Below are 9,228 nucleotides of genomic sequence, written 5' to 3'. Positions count from 1 at the left end.
AGAATTTTAGGTCAGTTACAATGGTGCATCTATGATACTACCTATCTGATTAGTCTCAACAATCTCAATGGAGTTCACGTTGGATCAGACTAAATGTGAAATTCCTTTTCCTTAGTTTAGTAATTATCACATCCTCCATGAGGATTGATAACTAAGCGGACAGAGTATTCTGACTATTCGCAACAGTCAGGCAACCGTCTCCAAGGGTAAAAAAATAGTAGCATCAAGAATCACGCACAAAATATCACGCCATAAGCAGCAAGTGGTTACTTTGCTATATAATTTATAAAATGCAGAAGACATGTCAACATTACACGGCAAGAGATGATAGCAGGCTGTCTGGAAGATCACCGCTTAAGGGAACCAGTTTATTCCACTGGGTTGATAAGCGGAAAAAAGGCCGTTCCAAAGAGACCGGAAAGCTTAGAAGAGTTTAACGTTGTTGCCCCGAAAGGACATCCCTTCTCTTCTAGACTCAGTCATCACAAACTTTTTTCAGTACGATAGTCATCTGTCGTAAAATGACGCAGTAGTCTTAATAGACTCCGCTGATGCATCCTTCCAGCACTCCCCAGTAGTATAACTTAGGAAGTCTCACATAAACGTGTGGATGTGGGATATGTGCATTGTAACGAGTTGCGAGGGTGCTCTCAAGATGGGTTCGTTGGTCTCTGTTCTGGTGACTCCGGTCAGGAGATAGTAATGAAGTAATGGGAGTTTAATTCGAGTATGATCATTTGTGGTAAGGTCGGAGATCACGTGAGTTATGGTCATCTCTCATTTAAAGTAACTGACCATACTAATATTCCGTGATTCGGATTCATTAACCACGCAGCGAAAGAAGTTGTTCTATATAACTCATAAAGTTATATGGAGGAACTCAAGGTGAACTCAATGCTGCTATGATCATATAACTCATAAGTTATATGAAATGGAGGAAGGTGAACTCAATGCTGCTATGATCAATAGACGAAACTAATGACCGGTGCAGAACATGTTTCAAGTAGTGCTACAAAATAAAGTTACATGATTGGAAAATCGGTACAGTGTAGTGAAATGCAGGAGAAAGTCCAGCCAGCGGAACAATCGGAAGCTAATTTAACAGAATTGGCAAACTTAGTGATCTATCTCAATGTTATCCCTCCGAAGTGAACTTTTTAACCGGGTCCCATGGATGTTCCCTAGTCACGGGTCCAGCTGAACTGCGAAGAATGCAACTGAACTAAACTGCAAGTTCCACTGAAGCAGTGACAAATCTTACTGAAGCACAGGTGACTTCATTCTTCCCTACATAGATCACCTCTCTACAGTGGCCGTTTTCAGTTTGCTCACCTAAACCCTTATTTTCGAGTTGCTATTTCCACAGATAGTCAGAATCCACGCCAGAAACCAAAATGACCCTTCTCCGAAATACAAGACCTTCGAATCCTCTGACATTTACTGGGCAGAAACAGCTTCTGCAGTTTGCATTTTAATCCGGTTACCTTAGTGGTCGCTGTAAAAAAATTTCACAGTGGTCGTGTTAATCACTTTCAGAGGGCATAAAACGGGTATTTCATCAAATATAGTGATCAGGTAAGGAAGGATCTTCCACACAGCTCAAATGCATCTTTTTATTTCAAATATGCAATATGTCCTCTTGGGGTTTAATGTGGAAGGTAAGGCCAATTAGACGTAAAACCTGACCTTTCTAGGAAGACAACACTGCTCGAACATGATAATGATAACATCGGAAACAGCAATAGCGATGCTAATGAGTTGTGAAGGTTACAGTGTATATAGACACGTTGATTATGCGAAATCTTATATTCTGTGAATGATTGGAACCAAAATAACGTATCATACCTCAGTCAAACACATTAGTTTGACGAGTACAGTTGGTGACACGAGGGGCTGTGGTGGACAATATATGGATAGCAAATGGAATTACTCCACAAATTATCTCACCGCACATATCTGATCAACCTAAATACTCGTGTACTCCAACTTTTCGAGAACCAACATCATCAGCCCTAATTTAAGAGGAGTGCCACTTATTTCATCCTTCTATGCTTTCTAGTATCACCGAATATAAGATACTGCCTACCACTATGATGTGGTATTTTCGCACCACTGTCTGGTGTCAAACACATTCCAGTATACAAGTGAAAACAATTTCTAGTCTGGACAATTACATTCGTTTGAATATCGACTCGGTTTTGATGATAGAATCACCTGTAACCCGGCTGAATCTCTCGTTCCTGATGTTTTGTTGCTGTGGAATATACTATTAGCCCCAGCATTTATCACCTATTTCCAACTTTTACATGAGTCCCTAGATGATCTTTCAAATGCGACTAGCTCATTTCGAATAGGCAAGTCAGCCAGTTTTGTGGTACGGTTGACAGTGGACCTTGTAGGTGACGGTGAAGCTGAAAAGAAATGACTGACCTTATGAAAAATATACTGACCTAATGGTAGTTAATATAATTAGATTTAAATGTTGCTGGTGCACACGCAAAGCCATTTGTTATGTGGAAATTCGTTGAAGATTTTGCTGGTTTCGATGAGTTTTTCCATCCGTGGGTCTAGTCCTGAGTTAACAGCACTTTGTGGAACCAGTAATCAAATAAGAAACATATGTGGTTCTGTTCACTACCATCATCATCATCATCATCATCATCATCATCATCATCATCACCATCATCATCATCATCATCATCATCACCATCATCATCATCATCATCATCATCACCATCATCATCATCATCATCATCATCACCATCATCATCATCATCATCATCATCACCATCATCATCATCATCATCATCATCACCATCATCATCATCATCATCATCATCACCATCATCATCATCATCATCATCATCACCATCATCATCATCATCATCATCATCACCATCATCATCATCATCATCATCATCACCATCATCATCATCATCATCATCATCACCATCATCATCATCATCATCATCATCACCATCATCATCATCATCATCATCATCACCATCATCATCATCATCATCATCATCACCATCATCATCATCATCATCATCATCACCATCATCATCATCATCATCATCATCACCATCATCATCATCATCATCATCATCACCATCATCATCATCATCATCATCATCACCATCATCATCATCATCATCATCATCATCATCATCATCATCATCATCATCATCATTATCATCATCATCGTCATCATCTTCATTATCATCATCGTCATAATCTTTCTAATCCTGCATTGCGGACATCACTGCGTTTATTATCGCCTGACATCAAAGTGCGGGGATGTGCCTGCGTATAATTTCAAAGCGACAGCGACTGGAAGGGTTTCCTGGTTTGATCATCTGCCCAACTGGACGTCGCATGAGACTTACATCATGGTTTGAATGGACTTGTGAAAACCTAACGGTGTTCTTCTGAACACCCACTCAGGTAAACACAACGGTCGCTGAACAGACTGGTGAAGTGTTTGCTTGTTCGTACAATAAATTTGGATTTTCACGAAATCCCCTCTCGTCCGTTCGATAAACTCAATCGGATGGCACGTGAGCAAATTTGGATGATTGGGAGAGCAGATAGTGAACACAGGCTCGCCGGTATCAATGCAGGGGTGGGAAGCTTCAAGCTGGATTTGGTAGTAACCGACAGTCATGGTTGTTTTCAATCTGATCCTAAAGTTGAAGGAGACACCTGGCTGTGCAATGTCGTTGGACTGATTGCGGCGGACGAGTTCAAGTACCTCTCAAACGTCATGTCTAATCCACTTGTTTTTAATCCATCAAGGCTTGAGATGATAAGAACATGCAAAAAAAGCAAACAGATGCATGAATGGGCAACCGGTCGTCCGTCTGAACCACACTCTTGGAAGGACAGATTGGTAACATGCACTCATGTCAAGTTTCATGTCAACGTATAGAGATGGGTAAACAGAGAGCCACCTATAGCAGATGCGCAAGTAATAAAAATGGTACAGACATTGTGTTTTTTTAAGTGAAAGAAAGATGCAGTTTCTGGGTGCTTTCTTTACCGTTGATAAGGTATGGGCACTATGTCGTTATTTTTCCCTTTTTTTACAGAGAAGACCATCATCATAATAATCATGGTAAACATCGCACTGTGGATCCAGACAATAGCGCTATAGATGACCATTGGGGGGACAATACTGAGTTTGACACAAGAAGGCGAAAATAGTCAACAAAACAGGAAAAGTAGTCAGTCATGGTTAAGTTCAATAAGTTTGTTTCTGTGTAAAAGAAAGCGCCGCGGGGACAGTGATGTTATGTGAAGCATGTAAAATTCAAACATTCATTGACCTCGTCGAAGCAGAAACTACTTGGCACGTGTGATGTGCTTCATATTCTGTTGATACTCTTGTTGCCCAAGAGCCTAACGACTACGGATCCGATTTGAAATTCACAATCATTTATGTGGAGAACCTTATAAGTGGATAGGATTTTGTATACCAACGACAGGGAACTTCATTCTGCCAATTGTAGACAATGTTGGATAGATAGCCTTGGGCTGCATCAGCAATGGATCCTTGTGACTTTGGTGTGAAAAAATTGAAGAAATTTTATGTGAGTTGTCGGTTTATGACTTAGCTTTCGACACGTATCTATATCTTTCGTTTATTTTTGCAATACCGGTTTGTTTTGCCCCTTTAATAGTCCATTTTGCACGGATAGATAGCCCAAGAACTTACTCGAGAAACACACTAATTTGCAAATCAATTTGGTTCTAACGACAGAATCAACAGAATCTCTCGTTTATGATATTGATTGATTTGCAACTTAGTGTATTTCTCGAAAACATTCCAATTTGGGTTCAAGTAGAACATAAGGTTGACGGCAACTCGGGGGCTGCGCCTACCTTGAGCCTCAAGAAGGGCGAAACCGGTCATGGGCTGTCGAAGAGTTCTCAGCAACCTTGTGAGTAGTTTCCTTTATGAAAAGTCCAAGAACTTCTTTAGATCACCGCAGATCCAAATTTTAAGGGGTTACATTTCACGAGTCGAATGGTTTGCACGACTTCTGAACCCTTTAGGACAATAGGTGTAAGGCGATAATTAGGATCAGAGTCGGGCTCAAGAGTTTATGGTGGGAAGGTAACAAAGACTTATTTTCCAGATGCTTCTAAAGGTTTAGTCAGTTATGCATGAAAGCTTTCACCGTCTAAAAGTGAGGAGTTCCTCTTCGCTGAGAGCATTACGAATACACGCGGGATGTTACACTGCAGCGTGGATGGAGGCGGCGATTGCATCTCGCCTAGAGCTCCATTTCAAACCACGGACCTTCGGTTGTCATGATGAAGGCTTCTAAATTGATCCACGGACCTTATCATTGTCCAGTTAATTAAGGTGAAACTGGTTGGTTGCACCACTTGGCGGATTTCGACAAAGTCACCTAAGCTATTGAGAAACCATCGGTGCCCCCTAACCAGGTACATAACACCTCCCTGCGCAATGCTCCAGGAAGAGACCTCAAGAGAAAAAAACATTGAAGAAGCCATTTTTGATACAGAACTGTCCTCTGTTGCGATTCACCCTTCTTAAGACCAGACAGGACACTAGTGCTAGTGCCATAAAAGACGAACTTACTTTCAAAATAAAAGAGCAAATGGAAGAACACCTTCATCGACTTGTCTTGATTGGTTGTCACGTTAAGAGCTTGATGTCACAAACATTGCTGCGGCGTAGTTCGTCACTATTCAACACGATTTTCTTGACCGGATTGGATTTGCCGATAACTTAACTACAGATGCGTACAAGCCCCCAGTACAGCTGAAATACATATGCACTACGTATGTTTGTACAGAACTTCACCCGCTTTTGTTTAATGTCGTGCTGTTTTGAAAATGCTCCTAAAGAATCACCATATGGTTTGCTATGATAGCTTCTGCAGCCATTTGTTTGCAATTATCTTCTTGTTCACCTGGGAAGACTTGTCGACATATTCGAGTAATCCCTGAAGGTTGTACTAATTTGTTGGTGACTTGTACTTCTAAAGTGCAAAACTTAAAGCACGCCAAAGCATGTTGATAATCTGATCTAAGCAATGGGTCCCAACCAGGATACTTTGAACTTTTCTGTCGCGTCCCATTATTGACATATCCATTTAAAGTTTATACCCCAATAAGACACCTGATGTTTGGTATCCATTTAAAGACTTTAACCGCTGATCGCTCAGCAATCCTTCGAAAAGCGGCCTAGTTATCTGTTCAATGCGGATAGCCGAGCTAATGAGATAAGCCCCTTTTTGACGCTACTTTAAAGTCTCTTGCTTCTATGTTGTCGGTGCCAGTTCACTAAAACCTAAATCACTATCGACTCCGCCCATGACATATTTTTCTAGTTCACTCATAAAAAACCGAGTGCTTTCAGCAGCACTTGCACAGTTGCAGGAAGAGTCAGGTGATATAACTCGAAAATGCAGATGGCTTTGGTTTGTTTAAAACAATAATTGTTTAGTATCTTGCTGCCACATAGCTCTAAATTACGATAAACTTGAGCTGCAAGAAAAAGGAAATGGACGGGAACCTGACTTAGAAAGATCGGTTGAAGCAATGGTTTAAAAGTGGGAATAGTCTGGTGAGATGTAGTAGCACAGGTCCTCCGCTAAACAGCCAAATGAAGTGCTCGTCCGAGTTTATTTCCAGAGCTTTATAGCTTTCAGGAACATACTGGTGGTGAACATTCAGTGTTTTTTTCACGAATGGCGTGAAGCCTGATGTGCCAAAAGTCAATTCAGGATAACATCAAAGAAAAAAGATCAAATGGCCTGGTATATTTTCATTTTTCGTGTGTAAGTTTGATCACCGACAGTCCCTGTAGTGTAAATGCTTTTGTAACTCTCAAGCATTTTCGCTTCAGAGTTCGATATGTCCCTGAAATCCACGAGATACGCAGTGCCACAGAAGATGCCAGGACATTACTGAGGTCATGGTTGTTGTATGCGAGTGAATCCAGACTAATAGCCATTTCGTGTAAATGAAAGAAACAAAAAATAAAAAATCGTTCAGCTGTAGCACCCTTTCGGTGCTACCAAGCCATCTGAAGGAAGCACGGGGGCTGGAATACTGCCAAGCTGCTCAAGTCTAGACAGGAGAATCGAGAGGCAGAGGCTGGGTTAGAACCACGGACCTTCCAGTCAGTAGATGCGCACTCTAACCACTTGACTCATCTCGCCCCCGTATGAAAAAAAGAATGCCTCTATATGTGTTGATATTATTAATGCTGATAACCAACGTTGATATTTTCATGGATGCATGTTGAATGGATCGATGATAAAGGATTACAGGAAAAAAGCGACAGATCGATGAACATGCTTCTTAAAGTTTTTGTGGTTTCAAAGCTGATAACATGAATTAACCAGGTGAAAAAGTTAAAACTGAGTGATGAGGTCGATTGATGATCCACCACTGGTACCTACGAGAACTCAACGAACATCGCATCTCCTTATTCACACACTGACCGCCACTCAGTCATGTAGAACCTATGATTCTTTAAAAAGTACAGTGTTTCCAACCGTTCTTTGTTGAGTGGTACAGTTAAGCAATTGAAGACCACCGTTGCGCAGACTAATCTGTTGTACATGATCAGTCGGTGTCATTTTTTCAGCAGTAAAGAACTAGATGAAGGAATGTGCATGTCTAGTTAGGCATTCCACACCTAACGGTAGCGAAGCTTCATTGCTGAACATTGAAGTTATGCTGTCGATGATGATGATGTTGATTTCACACCAATACGTTCACTTCTTGTTTGACCAAAGTAAAGCGGGATTCACTGCCACAGACAGAAGTTAAACCAGAGAAACGAATCAGGCTAATGAGTAAGATGCAGTATATGGGCGTGAAATATTTTGTCTCATCATCACCTGCCTAATAGATCTAAACCAGTCAGTTGAATTCGGGCAAGTAATTACACTGAAGAGAATTCTCCTAAACATACGCAATTCGTAGTTGCAGTTTTGTGTTCCACTAAAAGTCTGAGAACTAATCAACTACTTTTGTCCATATTCTGTCCACCAAGCTATTCAATTAAGTCATTCCAAAAACCCTAGTCACTCGGATACCGATAACATGAGGAATGTGGCGCACGCACCTGCGTGACAAGTTCATTCACCCGGCGTTTAACAACCGAAGACCCCTAGCAAAGCAAGGCTGTCGACAGCCCGAACGGAATAATCACCCTCTATTTTGACTCGTTTCACCATTTTCCCATTTGACGAAAAGCGGGAACAAATGCGTTTATCGTTATCAGTCATCTCCGGCAATGTCAGTCTGCGAATGACATATGACCCTATATTGTTGTCAGGTTGAGCTGAGTGCACGCGATGGTAGTGCATCTGCCGGAAACTCAAGCAAAAGCCATCAGACAGGTTGTATAAAGAAACACAGAAAGCTCAAACTGCGAATAACTGCGTTGGTTAAGTTCATTTTAAACCGTAATGATCGGTGGTAGCCGTCACACAAAAACCAACCTGAGGATAGGTCCAGTGAATTTTTGTGAAAATTTAAAGATCTTTCCCGGTCTAAAATTATTCCGGATCATAAAATGCCGTTTGCACACTGCGATTTAACTTTGTATATTTCAAATATCCACAGATAAACCACCAGAGGACATAAATATGGGTTCGCATTTCTACTTTACGAATTACCGTTCTCAAAATTATCTTATGAGAAATATTCATTTTGCGGTACTTCATACCAGGCCATTCAAATAAGCAATTTTCAACAAAGATTAATCAAGTATACTCTCCCCTTTGCAGGATAATTTCGGATCCTCGAATCAGTTTTCAGTCTCCTCCCCAGTAGGGGTCCTTTCGCCGATGACTTTACCGGAACTGCTGCAGCCCTATTTTGACGTAAATAGTATATATTCACAAAGGAAACTGCTCACAAGTTTGCTGAAAACTCTTCGACAGCCCACGACCGGTTTCGCCCTTCTTGGGACTCATCAGGTAGGCGCAGTCCCTGAGTTTCCGTCAACCTTATGGTCTACTTGAACCGAAATTGGACTGTTTTCGAGAAATACACTCATTTGCAAATCAATTTAGTTTTCACGGGAGACTCAACTGAATCTCTCTCGGGGACTGCGCCTACGTGATGAGCCCTAAGAAGGGCGAAACCGATCGTGGGCTGTCGAAGAGTTTCCGGCAAACTTGTGAGTAGTTTCCTTTATGATAATATACTACGATGTCTCGAATATCGTGCCAA

This window comes from Opisthorchis viverrini, assembly GCF_000715545.1.
Source record: "Opisthorchis viverrini unplaced genomic scaffold opera_v5_48, whole genome shotgun sequence".
Classification (NCBI taxonomy): Eukaryota; Metazoa; Platyhelminthes; class Trematoda; order Opisthorchiida; family Opisthorchiidae; genus Opisthorchis; species Opisthorchis viverrini.
The sequence above is the reverse complement of the archived record's forward strand: the minus strand, read 5'-3'. Positions refer to the sequence as shown.